This window comes from Mesoplodon densirostris, chromosome 13, assembly GCF_025265405.1.
Source record: "Mesoplodon densirostris isolate mMesDen1 chromosome 13, mMesDen1 primary haplotype, whole genome shotgun sequence".
Taxonomy (NCBI): Eukaryota; Metazoa; Chordata; class Mammalia; order Artiodactyla; family Ziphiidae; genus Mesoplodon; species Mesoplodon densirostris.
Window position 1 is genome coordinate 83,026,166 of NC_082673.1, and position 14,869 is coordinate 83,041,034.

At 46.4% G+C, this 14,869-nt stretch overlaps 1 long non-coding RNA gene across 2 annotated transcripts in view; it reads left to right on the plus strand.

The window, feature by feature from the left end:
- Positions 1-7,539: 7,539 nt before the first annotated feature.
- The window catches only part of LOC132500806 (uncharacterized), a 157,087-nt gene continuing 149,757 nt past the window's right edge, over positions 7,540-14,869 (plus strand). For both annotated transcript variants that reach the window (XR_009534078.1, XR_009534077.1), the window contains exons 1-2: positions 7,540-7,619; positions 11,068-11,251. This is a non-coding gene — a long non-coding RNA (uncharacterized LOC132500806). The remainder of the gene's footprint in view (positions 7,620-11,067; positions 11,252-14,869) is intronic.

Here is a 14,869-nt window from a genome sequence, read left to right on the forward strand (position 1 = left end):
AATTGCCCAGCAGCATCCAAGTTCCTGGTACCTCCCGAGGTGCCCACCCACAGTGCATGGTGAGGGAAGGCGGCACCCAGTGCGGTCTGGGCGGATGAGAGGGGCCTGCGGTGTGGCCTTGTGAGTGGGTGGGTGTGGAGGGTAAGTGGGGAGAGTGAATCCATCTTCTCATTTTCCAGATCCATGCACCTCATCATTTTTTCTGGAGTGGCTACTGGATGGTGGACACTTTGTGAGGCCCTCTGTTGAGAGGAAGGAGAAAAAAGCTAGCTCCTGCCTTCACATTGCAGCTCTAGCATTAACTAGCTGTGTGACCTTGGGCAAGTTGCTGAACCTCTCTGAGTTTCTCTCAGTTTCCTGGTGTTTAAAAGGATAGATATCCCTCTGGTGGTAGGGTTGTTGGGGGATTTAGCTGGGATGATGTCACGTGCCTCGCACATCGTATGTCCCCCATGAACGGTGGTTAACACAATAACATGTCACGCACGTGCCAAGCTCAGGCACAGCTTTTGCCGAAGGCCTCTGAAAATCTGGTCTCAAGGGAAAAATCCTTTGCTACCAAATCTCAGGGTTAAATCTCTCCCTCCTTCTTGGCTTCCAGCCACTGGGGAAGGTTAACTTTGCAAATTCTCTTTGAGATGCAAAATCCAACCGGCTGTCTTTGGGTCTCCCTCCCCCACCCCATCCCTTCCTGGGGCAGACACAAGGAACTCATCAGACATTCGAAGGCGGGAACTGTACATTTTCAACAGTTGAGATGCAAAGGGGGGGAAAAACGAAATTAAATCCAGCAATTAAGTTCTAATTGCGCAATTACTTCACTTTATGGCTCTGTGCCAGGGTTGGGAGTCTTGCTCTTATAAATGGTGTTTTTGTGCAAACTGAAGGAGGGGGAGGTGAGGGAGAGGGGGCTAAGTTGGTGATATCTGGGGCTAGGGAAACAAAGGCATTTATAAATTAAGGCATCTCATCAATGACCTGATGTCAATGTTCTGATTGTCAGGGTGTGAGGTGGGCTGAGGAACTGGGGGCCTTTGCAGAACTAAAATCGGTGACTGTACTGAGCTCTGGGCTTTCATTAAGCAATTGCCACTTGAAGCAAGTCTGTCTTCTAGTGAGAAGCCTGGGGTGGACATGTTTCTGTTCACATCTGGGGTGGGGACCCTCTCTGCAGGCTGGCAATTTAGACCCTTGGGGTTGACGCCGGGGCAAGGAACCATGGCAGTGCCCAGGCCAGGCCACCCTGCAAGGCTTCCAAAGAGCCAGGAGGGGCTTGTAGGGGTCAGCCCACCCAGTGGATCCATACTTGTGCCCTGAGAATATTTGGGGGAAAGAGAATCTGCTGCTTCAATTAGTGGATTCCATGGGCTATTTCTTTGCTTCTCATTCGTTCACTCATTCATTCATTCACTTACTCACCTGCACATTTTCCTCATTCGCTAATTCTGTAACTATTTATGGGGCATCTAATTTGCACAAGGCACTCTGCTTGGCATGACGGGGGAAACAAAAATGGTTTAAGATGGGTCCTGCCCTCAAGGAAGAGGGAGATAAGACTCGTGTAAGATGATCTGGTATTTATTGAGTACCTGCTATCTTAGGCAGCTCAGGCAGCTGTAACAAAATTCCACAGACTGGGTGGTTAAACAACAGAAATTTATTTCTCACAGTTCTGGAGGCTGGGAAGTCCAAGATCAAGGTGCCAGCTGATTCAGTTTCTGGTGAAGACTCTCTTCCTGCCTTGCAGAAGTCTGCCTTTTTGCTGTGTCCTTGCATGGTGGAGAGAGAGAGTGAGCAAACCCTCTGGTGTCTGGTCTTATAAGGGCACTACTCCCAACATGGGGGCCCCACCCTCAGAACCATATCTAACCCTAATCACCTCCCAAAGGCCCTGTCTCTAAATACTATCACATTGGGGGTTAGGGCTTCAACAAAGGAATTTGGAGGAGACATAAACATTCAGTCCACAGCACCTACTATGTGCCAAGGGTTACCTCTGGTGCTTTACACAGGTTATTGGGTTATTGTTAAACCTCATGACATCTCTCTGAGGCACGTATCACTACCATTTTCATTTTGCAGATGAGGCAATTGTACGTAAGAGAGGTTAAAATGCTCCCCTCCCCAAGGTCCTATAGTAAGTCAGTCTGCGAGATCTGGGACTGGATCCCAGCTGAGTTCTGATTCAGAAGGCTGTGACCTTTTCTTGAGCTCGAGGTAGGTGATATGTGTTCCGAGAGGGATGAAGCCACACCAGGAATGATGAAAACACAGACACAAACAAGAACATGGCTGTCCCCGCTCTCTCCTTCCTCTCCAAGGAAGAAACTACAGGCGAAATGGGGAGAATGAAGAGGATCCGTCCCTGAGGGAGGATGGCGGGCTCGGCCCCTCTGGCAGAAGCCCCGGCACCCTGGCTGAGCAGCTGGCATGGCAGCCGTGGGGTGTCCTGGGCTTCCACCAGCTGAGCCCCTGCCACGTCACATAGGGGTGCCAAAATCATGCTCCAGTGGGTTGCCAAAGATAAAGAATTGCTTGGGAGGGAAATTCGTATTATATGTTGCAGCCAACACAAAAGCTCCGGAACTCCAGCTATAAAATAAATCAAATGCAGGCGTAAGAACCACCTGCATCGTTCAGAGGAAGCTTCCAGATCAGAGCCACAGAAAGGAAGCGGAGGGGGGAAAGATGAACATCTCAGTCCCGCCCCCCTCCCCCTTCTCCCGCCCCCCTCCCCCCTCTCCCGCCCCCCGCATCATCTGGCTTCCCGCTGCATTTCCAGCCTTATCTGCTGCTGCCGCATCTCCAGATGGAACTGATGTTCAGCCACACGGGACTGCATCCCCCACCTCGCCCTCCAGATGCTCTTGCTCTGCTGGTCCACCTGGCAAGCTCATTCTTCAAGGGCCTGCCCCAGAATCACCTCTCTTGGAAAGCTTTCATCAACCACATCCTTCCCCAAGACAATTTATTGCTTCCTTTCCTATGACCAGCTCTAGGGCACTGCAGTCAGGATCACGGGCTGAGCCAGACCTGGTGTGACTCCCACATCTGCTACTTGCTCTGTGGCCTTGGACCAGGGGCCTCAGTTCTCTGAGCCTCAGTCTCCTCATCTGTGCTCAGGAGACAATACTGAGACGAGTCTCAAAGGGCTGTTTTTCTCAGGCGAATATTTCTTGTGTGCCCACTGGGTGCCAGGCGTGCTCAGTGCCGAAGACACAGTGGTAAACATGGTAGACAGAGTTTTCTGAGGCTTTGATGCAGTAATTTATGTAAAGATCTTAGCACCATTCCTGGAACTTAGTAAGAGCTCAATCAGTCACTCGTTACAATGGTTGACCTGCAGGATTTTGTACGAATGCCTGCTGCAGGATTTATTGCACTGTCTTGGCATTCTTTCTGTCCATGGGTTCTTCTGCACAGGCTGTGAGTGCCCTGATGTGGGTATAGTGTCTTATTTGGCCCTTTATGCCCAGTGCCTACCCAGTTCCTGACTTGTTGCAAGCTTCCCATCACGTTTGGTTGCCAGAAGGTATGACTGAAGATGGAGACCCAGCAGCTATCAGCTCTTTGGCTACCGAGGTGTCTGCAAAATGATATCTAAAGGCAGTGGGTGGAGGAAAAATCATCATGAGTTGAGGGCTGCTAACTTTTCCCAGGGGATTTGTCCTGGTGCCAGAAAGGAATTTCTTGTTTAGAAATATTGGAACCGGAGTGAATCTTCATGTCCTCTTTCTTCTCTTTCTCCTGCTCCAGCCTCCCGAGATGGAGCACATCTGGATCAAACCAGAGCTGCGGTTTTCAGTTCCCTGCCCCAAGCAAAGCTCCAAGCGAGAGAGAAGAAAGGAAAAAAGGATAAGCTTTGACCTTAATTTATCTTTTACTCTGATTTCCTGGTAGCACTCTTTTACAATGGTGTTTCAATGAAATAAATATATTTGGCTATGACAGAAACTGCAAAAAAAAAAAAAAAAAAGGTTAAGCTGGTGAGAGAAGGGATGAGGTGGTGTGGGAGGGGAGGAAAGGGAGACACTGGAAGGTGACAAGAAGGAAGAAAGGATGACAATGCATCCTGGTGCATGGGAAGCACACGTGCCTTCACAGGCCGAGCTCACCTGGGAGGATGCTCCATAGGGCTTCTCTCCACTCTTGCTGCTGCTGCACTGGTGAAGCCCTTCCTTGTCTCTCCTGGGGCTGTTGGGATATCAACTCACTGGGTTCCCCACCTCCAGGCCACCCTCCTCCACCCTGCAGTCCATGGATATGATAGATCATAGTCCTTTCTATGATAATCTGACAGCATCATTCCTCCACTCTAAAGAGCCCACCATGGTCCCCCAGTCCTCTTACACTAAAGTTCCTTATTTCATATAAGACTCTCTGTGCTCTGGTTCCCGTCAGCTTCTGGCTCTGGCCACCTTTTATCTCTATTGCTGCCCCCAACTCCAGCTCTGCCAACCACCTGGCTTTGTACCTTGGGCTCCTGTCATTCTGATCGTCCTGTAGCTCCCTGAATGCATTACTTGGTTCTCCCTTCCCTTCTTGGCAGACATCTACTTATTTGTCAAGACTCTGTCTGGACATCACAGTCCCCTTGAATTCTTTCCTGACTTCCACCCACATCCCTGGCCCCCTGTATAATTATCCACTGGAACCATTACAACCTCTCTGCACGGCGCTGGCAACATTTGAGTGCACTTCATCATAGCAGCTAACACTTGCTTGTGCCTACTGGGTGCCAGCATTGAACTAAAGGCTTTATAGCATGATTTACTCGAGGCCTCAAAAGCAACCATGAGGTAGGTGCTGTTATTACCATCTCCATTTTGATATGGGGCAACTAAGGATCAGCAAAGGTGATTAACTTGCCCAAGATCACACAGCTAGTGAATTCAGAGTACACATTTGAACCCTGGTCTGTCTAATTCCAAAGCCCATGCTCTTAATCACTGTTCTCTGGAGTAGAGAATTTCAGATGGTGATCTTTTTCAAATTACGGATGAATTTTCTCTGTTCTTGAATCCCCAGCAAAGTTATCTAGCACCTAAGAAAACAATGAAAATCAGTTGAATGAGTTGGTGATTATTATGTCTGTTTTACAGATGAGGAAACTGAGGCTCAGAATAATTAAACAATTTGCCTAAGGCCACCCCACTGGCAAGTGATTGATCTGGAACTGGGGCCCAGGATTGTCTGGGTCCAGATGATGTTCATTTCACCACCCCATACTGCCCACGAGGGGCCTCTCCCTCATACAGGAAAGCTGTCATTTGGAATTTAAAGACCACAACAGCAACAATACAATAACCACAACCATAACCACCGAAAAACTTTTTTCATGGCTAACCCCAATGCTGTGAAAGCATCACAGAAACAGATGCAAGGCTATGGGAGCAGAGAAAAGGAAGGAACCAGCCTCAGCATCATCAGAGTCAGGCACCATCAGCAGTAACATTGTCCCCAACATTGATGGCTCTGTACATGAGAGGGGTGGTGCTAAATGCTCCATCACTGTGAGCCTGTTGAATCTTCATAACCAGAGGTACTGTTTGAATCATTATTAGAAGAAGGGGTAACTGAGGCTTAGACAGGGGGAGTAACTTGTCTGGAGCTGGCAGAAACCCAAGTGTATCTCTCTGGCCTCAGAGCCTGTGTTCTCAGGCCTGTGTACACAGTCTTCCTTCTGCTCTGTTTTTGCCTCTGCTGGAATTGGCCATCAGCTGGACAGAGCCGAAGTGTCAGAGTTTTGCCACTGGCATAAAATGAGGGCACTATTGTTTTTTGTTTTGTTTTGTAAATAATCTCTTTCTTTTTCTTTTTTAAAATTTTTATTGAAGTATAGTTGATTTACAACGTAGTGTTATTTTCTGCTGTATAACAAAATGAATCAGTTATACATATACATATACCCACTCTTTTTTAGATTCTTTTCCCATGTATGTCATTACAGAGTATTGAGCAGAGTTCCCTGTGCTATATGGTAGGTCCTTATCTCCCAATTTATCCCCACCCCTGCCAGGGCACCTTGTTGAAAGGAGAAATGCTGGGCCAGCTGTTGCCTTAGTGACTGGCCTTGATTCTCCTAAGGCACCAAGAAGAGTGACAATTCATGGGGACACTGCTGTTGTTTTGAATCCACCAAAAGACTTTATGGAGACAAAACTTGATAGCCGTGGGTAAGAGGTGACAGCGTGTGGGTCTTTTGTGGCCAGGGAGCTACTTGGACAGTAAGGAGAGGGGACAATTAGGAAACAACTAATTAGCAATCTCTAATTACGTATAATTTCCAAAATCTGTAAAAAAACACAATAACAACTAACAGAGCAAAGAAGAGAAAGAAAATGTGGCCATTGATGTCCATCCAGTTAGACAGACTTTCCAGGGGTGACCTTCGGGCTAGGTGGAAATAACTCAGGGCTGAGGAATCCCTGGTCTCTCCCTCAATTAAATGAAAGCAAAGTAAATAAATACACCCTCCCAGCTACTCACTGATTCCTGAAATTCCCTTTCCCTGAAACATAGTCTATCCTTTCACTGTTAGAGATAGTTTAGTTTTTAAACTAGTGTTGATGTTAAAAAAAAAAAAAGTAATGTGTGTTCCTTGTAAAAGAAATTCAAATAGCACAGAGGGATACAAGGAAAAATAAGTCTCCCTTCTAGCCCCGATCCCTGTTTATTAAGCCCAAACTCTTCCCTAGAGCCTTTGGAGGGAGCATGGCCCTGGTTGACACCTTGATTTCAGACTTTTAGCCTCTAGAATTGTAAGAGAATAAATTTTTATCATCTTAAGACACCCGGTTTGTGGTAATTTGTTACAAGTAGCCCTCAGAAACCAAAACAAGGATTGAATATGTTAACATTGATAACGGACTTAGCACGGAGCCTGGCCATGGTAAGTACTATATGTGTTTGTTAAATAAATTACCTTTTCTTAAAGAATTTTATTATTATTATTTTTTATTGAAGTGTAGTTGATTTACAATGTTGTGTAAGTGAATTCTTTTTTTAAAAACCTCGTGGCAATTCCCTGAGGTAGGTGTTGTTTTTATTCCCATCTTACAGAGGAGAAAACTGAGGTTTGGGTCAAGCATGTAAATGAATAAAGTCACCTCCCTGTTCAGTATGTCATTTTCCCCATTTATTTGGGCTATGTAGTTTTAAAATGTCTCATTCAAGTAAGGCTTCTTAAACGTTTTATGATGCCCTTTAAATATGGCCCGAGAAGTAACAAAAAGCCTGTGTTTTGTTCAGGACGGGCCAGGCTTACGCTGCAGGCCCAGCACCTCAGTCTGTGCCTCACGCCACACCTGGTGACTCTCCAGAGCATCTCCTCTCTGCAGGCTGCCCCAGTTGCGGACGCCTCCACCCTCTCAACCCACGGCTCCCAAAGCAGGGGGACGGGGGCGGGGTAGAGTGGGAGAAGAGCATGACGCGGCTATTATTTCTCCTCGTACCCCATTGGCCTGAGCTGGTCACATGGGCATCAGCTTGTACTGCAAAGGTTGCTGGGAACTGTAGTCTTTCCACATATCTAGGAAATGGAAAAGGAACTAGGATTCGGAGTATGTTTGGCTTTGGATCCGCCCCAGCCTCCACACGTTCAAGTCATTATTTCTGAGGTACTTTTGCTTTATAAGTCTCCACTGTGGACTTGCTTTTTACACTTGGTTTATTGTTTTTGTTTTTTCTCCTTTTCTTTAGTCGTGTCCCCACCTCTTTCCCTCTCCCTACACCCCCGAAGCCTTACTGGTTAGGAGAGTCAGCATCACTCCTTACCCTTGGGTTTCACCGGCTGTGAGACCGTAGGGTGGGAAATCCGGGAGACGAAAGGTGCTGCCTTCCGATGCAGCCAAAGGAATTGCTCTTCTGTAATTACAGCTAGAAGGCCAGTCTTGTAGAGATGAATGCTGTGAAGAGTCATAGGGTGTGGATAATTAAGGGTCTTGGTTAGGGGCGGAAACCTGTTGCCTCAGAGAGATAAATTAAGGAAAGCTCGTCGATACGAGTAGCAGATGACCCCTTTTTTTTTTTTTTTTTTTTTTTTGCGGTACGCGGGCCTCTCCCGTTGCGGAGCACAGGCTCCGGACGCGCAGGCCCAGCAGCCATGGCTCACGGGCCCAGCGGAGCGGGATCCTCCCGGGCCGGGGCACGAACCCATGTCCCCTGCACCGGCAGGCGGACTCCCAACCACTGAGCCACCAGGGAAGCCCTGTATGTGTGGTTTTTTTTTTTTTTTTTTTTTTTTGTTGTTGTTGTTGTTTTGAGGTACGCGGGCCTCTCACCGTTGTGGCCTCTCCTGTTGCCGAGCACCGGACGCGCAGGCTCAGCGGCCATGGCTCACGGGCCTAGCCGCTCTGCGGCATGTGGGATCCTCCCGGACTGGGGCACGAACCCGTGTCCCCTGCATTGGCAGGTGGACTCTCAACCACTGCGCCACCAGGGAAGCCCTGTATGTGTTTTTTTTTTTTGTTGTTGTTGTTGTTTTGAGGTACGCGGGCCTCTCACCGTTGTGGCCTCTCCTGTTGCCGAGCACCGGACGCGCAGGCTCAGCGGCCATGGCTCACGGGCCTAGCCGCTCTGCGGCATGTGGGATCCTCCCGGACTGGGGCACGAACCCGTGTCCCCTGCATTGGCAGGTGGACTCTCAACCACTGCGCCACCAGGGAAGCCCTGTATGTTTTTTTGTTTGTTTGTTTGTTTTTTTTGCGGTACACGGGCCTCTCCCGTTGCGGAGCACAGGCTCCGGACGCGCAGGCCCAGCGGCCATGGCTTACGGGCCTAGCCGCTCCGCGGCATGTGGGATCCTCCCAGACGGGGGCACGAACCCGCGTCGCCTGCACTGGCAGGCGGACTCCCAACCACCGCGCCACCAGGGAAGCCCCTGTATGTATTTTTTTGAACGCAGATATTTACTTTTTTTTTTTTTTCAGAATTATTTTTTGAACATCTACTATGTTCCAGGCACTGTTCTAGGTTTTGGGGATGAAAAGCTGAACAAGAGAATTGCAACATCATGTCCCCTTGGTCCACCTCTGATTTCAGCTGTCCATATGGTGGACAGTCTCTTGCAAGTCCAGGCTTGCCTCAGACTGCCAGTGTGCATCCTATGACTCCAGTTGTGGGGTTTTCTGGTTTTTTTCCAAAACAGCAGGAACTTCTTTGTCCCACGAACAGGTGCAGCCAGAAGTGTTAACACCCCTGGGGCAGCCCTCAACAGTGGGGTGGGAGCTGGTAGATAAAGCCTGCAGCTTCCTGTCTCTCAGGAGATGATTCTGAGAGGCCTTCTGTAACTCTTAAGTCCTCGTGAAGTGGAGTTCTTGTTACCAACATCGACCTTGGTAATGCGTGCTTATATTGACTTTTTTTCTTTCTCACTATCCCCAGTCTCTTGCTTCTGCTTCCTGGTATCGCACTGTAGAATAAACGATAGGCTCGCCACCCTGGTCTCAGCTCTGCTTTTAGGGGAACCAAGCCCTGAAGGAGCCTACATTCTAGGGCAGTGCTGTCCAAAAGAAATACAGTATGAGCCACATACACAATCAAAAAACTTCTAGTAGGCACATGAATAAAAGAGAAACAGGTAAAGTTAATTCTAATAGTATATTACATTTAATATACTCACAAAACTATCATTTCAACATGTAATCAATATAAAAATTATATTTATTAATAAGATACTGTGTATTCTTTTTTTCTGTAGTAAATCTTTAAAATTCAATGTGTAATTTACACTTATGGTGCATCTCATAACGATGAATGCTAAAGTTTCATTGGAAATACATGATCTGTATTTCGATTTCATAAAATTTATAGTTGAAAAGTATTTTTCCTTATGCTAGTTTTTCTAAACACACTTAAAGTTGTCCAATAACTAAATCAAGTTTCCACTTCTAAATTGAAATTAATTGAAATAAAATATTCAGATCCTCAGTAGTACTGACCTCATTTCAAATGCCCAGTAGCCACATGTAGCTACTGTATAGACAGACAATACACAAAATAAAAGAGTAACACATATGCTATGTTAGGTGGTGATAAATGCTAGGGAGAAAAATAAATGCAGGGAAGGGACTTACTAGTATTGGGATGATGATGGTGACCATTTTTAGTTAGGGTTACCAGACTTAGCAAATAAAAATACAGGACATCCAATTAGATTGGCATTTCAGATAAACAACAGATAATTTTATTTAACTATATTTTTTTATTGAAGTATAGTTGATTTATATAACAATATTATATTAGTTTCAGGTGTACAACATATTGATTCAATATTTTTATAAATTATACTCTATTTAAAGTTATTGTAAAATAATGGCTATATTCCCTGTGCTGTACAATACATCCTTGTAGCTTATTTTATACACAGTAGTTTTTACCTTTTTAATCCCCTACCCCTATATTGCCCCTCCCCCTCCCCTCTCCCTACTGGTAACCACTAGTTTGTTCTCTATATCTGTGAGTCTGTTTCTGTTTTTGTTATACTCACTAGTTTTATTTTTTAGATTCCACATGTAAGTGATAACATACAGTATTTGTCCTTCTCTATCTGACTTACTTCACTAAGTGTAATACCCTCCAGACCCATCCATGTGGTTGTAAATGGCAAAATTTCATTCTTTTTTATGGCTAAGTAATATTCCATTGTGTGTGTGTGTATATGTATGTGTATATATATATATATATATATATATATATATATATATATATATACACCATATCTTCTTTATCCATTCATCTAGCAACAGAACATTTTAAAGTATAAGTCTGCCCTATGCAAAAATGTCCCAGATATTGCATGGGACATTGTCATACTAAAAAGTTACTCTTTGTTTATCTGAGATGCACATTTAGCTGGGCATCCTGTACTTTATCTGGCAACCCTAAGTAGGTGGCCAGCAGATACCTCGCTGAGAAGGTCTCTTTGAATGTAGACACGGGGGAGGCAAGGGCGTGAGTCACATGGGTATCTGGGAGAGCAGGTGGAAGGGACAAATGCAAGGGTCTTCAGTGGGAACATTTTTGGTTGAGCAGAGGATTGACATGGTACCACTTATATTTGAACAGGATCTCTGGAGCTGCCATGTTGAGAACAGTGTGAAGGGGCCAACAGCATAAGCTGGGAGAGACAGGAGGCTACTGCAATAATCCAGGCTAGAGGTGATGGTGGCTTGGACCAGAAGGGGCTCGGATTCTGGATGTATTCTGAAGGCAGAGTCAGCTGCACTTACTGATTGGATAAGCGTGAGAGGTAAGTCAAGGACTCCTAGATATGTGCCCTCCACCTGGAAGGATGGAGTTTTCATGTACAGAGATAGGGAGCAAGGTTGAACATTAGGGGAGGGGCAGAGCTCAACAGTTTGTTTTGGACACGGTAAGCTGGAGGTGCCTGGTAGACACTCAAGTGGAGATGCTGAGTCAGCCAGCTGGAGCTCAGGTGAGACAGCTGGCTGGAGTTAAGTTGAGAGACGGAATTCAAAGCCATGAACCTGGATGAGATCTCCAGGGGAGTGAGTCTGAGTCAGAAAGAGGAGAGATCCATGGGCTGGGCCCTGGGTCACTTCAAAAGTATTCTTATCCTCTCACCAAGCCCAAGAGTTTGGGCCTGTGAGAATTTCCATTTTCTTTTCTTTTCTTGTCAATTTTTTATAAAACTTTTTCTTTTATATCGGAGTATAGCCGATTAACAATGTTGTGACAGTTTCAAGTGCACAGCAAAGCGACTCAGCCATACATATACATGTACCCAGAGAATTACCATTTTCGTGGATGAAGGATTTGAGGCTTGGAGAAGGGAAGGAATCTGCCAAAGCCGGAGGCAGAACTGGATGAACTTTCCTATTGGTCTGTTTCCTTCTTTCCCCATCCCTTCTCTGCATACATAAGCCAGAATGAGCTTTTTATTTTTCAATTATTTTTAGATTGTTTAAAGTATTTAAATATACAGAGTGTGAAAGTCGCCATTTTAATGATTTTAAAGTGTCTAATTTAGTGGCATTTAGTCCATTCACAGTGTTGTGTGACCATCACCACTCTTTAGTTCCAGAACATTTTCATCACCCCGAAAAGGAAACTCTGTATCTCCAGTCACTCCCCATCCCCTCTCCCCCTGGCAGCCACTAATCTGCTTTCTGTCTCTGGACTTGCCGATTCGGGGTCTTTCCTATAAATGAAATCATACAGTATGTGTTTCTTGGTGTGTGTCTGGCATGTATTAGTACTTCATTCTTGTTTACGGCCAAACGATATCCCACTGTATGGATATACCACATTTCGTTTTGCCGTCATGCCGTGATGGACATTTGGGTTGTTTCCACCAGCCAGAATGACTTTTTCAAACAGAAGTCAGATGATGTTATTGTCTTCTCTTCCCTCCCCCAGCCCCCCAACCCTCCCATAGCTCCCGATCACACTTGGGACCAAATGCAAGTCCTTACCGAAACCCTGGTGGTCTTACCTCCTCCGGCCTCTGGCTGCCTCCCCACCCCCGATCACTGTTACCCCCATCAGGGCAGCACTGGCCTCTGGGAAGCTCCGTGCACACACCAAAAGCCCCTTCTGTACCTTTGTGCTTGCTTGGTTTGCACACTCCTCCCCAGATAGCCCCCCGCTCCAATCTCTACTAAAATGTACTCCCCTGCCCCCCATGTAAAACTCCACCTCCGGCTCTTTTTTTTTTTTTTTTAAATAAATTTATTTATTTATTTTTGGCTGCATTGGGTCTTTGTTCCTGCGTGCGGGCTTTCTCTAGTTGTGGTGAGCGAGAGCTACTCTTTGTTGCGGTGCGCAGGCCTCTCACTGCAGTGGCTTCTCTTGTTGCGGAGCACAGGCTCTAGGTGCGAGGGCTTCAGTAATTGTGGCTCGTGGGCTCGAGCGTAGGCACAGTAATTGTGGCACGTGGGCTCAGTAGTTGTGGCTCACAGGGCTCCAGGCATGCGGGCTTCAGTAGTTGTGGCGCACGGGCTTAGTTGCTCTGCGGCATGTGGAATCTTCCCGGAACAGGGCTTGAACCCACGTCCCTTGAAGTGGCAGGCGGATTCTTAACCACTGCGCCACCAGGGAAGTCCCCACATCTGGCTCTTTATTTTGCTTTTTCTTTTCAGAGCATGTATCACTACCTGGTTTTATATTACCGTCATCCCTAGGTGTCATGGGGATTGGTTCCAGGACCAGTTGCAGACACCAAAATCCGCAGATTCTCAAATCCCATCGTTGGCCTTCCGAGTCTGCGGACTTGGCATCAGCAGATACAGAGGGCCAGCTTTATTTCTTGAAAAAAATCTGTGGCCCTGTGCAGTTCAAACCCATGTTGTTCAAGGGTCAACTGTATATATAAATACATATAATTGTATATTGTAGATATAATATATTATTATATTGTTTGTTCTTCTGTAGAATATTTTTTTCACTAGGATGGAAGCTTTTGTTCCATGTCCTGCAGCACTGTACCCTGGGGACTTAGGATAGATGTTTCTGGCATGAATATTGCCGAGGACTGAGGTTTGCTCATTTGCTGACTCCACTTTTCATGAGAGGGTCTAGCATCGAAAACTTGCATGGGGCCTGGACACTTAGATTCTCTGTGGAGCCCTGGCCCTGAAAAGGAGGAGCAGGAGAAAGAGCTTCTTCCTGTCCTTGAGGAATTTGTAAACTAGCTACACACAACTTGCAAGTAGAGAAAAATTCAAAGCCAGAGAAGGACTGACTAGGGTGGGGAGGGGTGATGCAACAGAGGTTCCCATCCAGGCTGCAGAGCTTCTGGTCCAGGAGGCTCACAAGCTGGGCTGAGGCCAAATTTCGGTCACTTGCTAGCTGTGTGACTTAGAGGAAGGCAATGAACCTCTCTGAGCTGCTGGTTTGTGGTAAGTGCAAAAGAGACAGTGGGTGGGCAAATTGTTTATTAATAGTAAGCAGATCAATGCTAATTATTTTAATTGTTTATATCTGAGTTTCTTCTTGATGCTGAATAGCAAAGTTTGGGTTCTTTGGGTGCAAGCAACAGAAACAGGACTCTGGCTTCCTTAAATAAAAAAGGGCTTTATTGCAAGGATATTGAGGAGTTCTCAGAAGTGGAGAAAGGCTGCAGAACCAGGACTCTAAAACGATAAAGACTGTTTCAGCTCCAGGGATTTGGGTAAAATTTGAGCCCATGAAAAGGCTTGTTGGTGGAATCTACTCCGCCTCTATTCAAGGAAGAGAGCATCTGACTGGCTTGGCTTAGGCTCAGTGCCTACCTGCTGGGCAGGGGGAGGAAGGTCACCTTGATTGACAGGCCCACCAAGAGCCGTGAAAGGGATGGTTCCTCAAATGGAAACTGAGGCTTTTTACCAGGAAAAGGAGCAATAGATGTTGGGTAGGGAAAAGAGATATCGATTAAAATAATCAAAGCACAGCATTTCCTGTGTACCTGGCCTTGTGCATGGCTCTGTGGGGAGCTGAAGCAAAGCAAGTCTTGATGCTGAGGGTTTTTGATTTTTATTGCACGTAGAGGGAGTCAGACTGGGGTTTCTAAACTTGGATATTGTTTAATTCCACAGTGTGTTAGGTCTGCCTGTTTGCTTAAAGTTCCCTCTTTGCAATTCACATGATTCATTAGGCGTCTGGCCTTGTGTGGTTCAGGGTGAGAACAGGCTGTTAGCTCTCCCGACCCTGCCACGCCGCGCACCCAGTTCCTTCAGAGAATGAGGATTCTCTGCAGAACTGGTTGGCTGCTGCCTGCTCTCCTGTTCTCTCCTGGCTCAGGAGCTGCCTGGTGTCAGAAGCCACTTCTGAGTCATCCCTGTGTGATCTCACCGTGGGACGGGGGTGAATAGTTGGTGCCTTTTCACGTTTCAGGGCACATCCTGAGATGAAAGCAAAGGGAAAGACG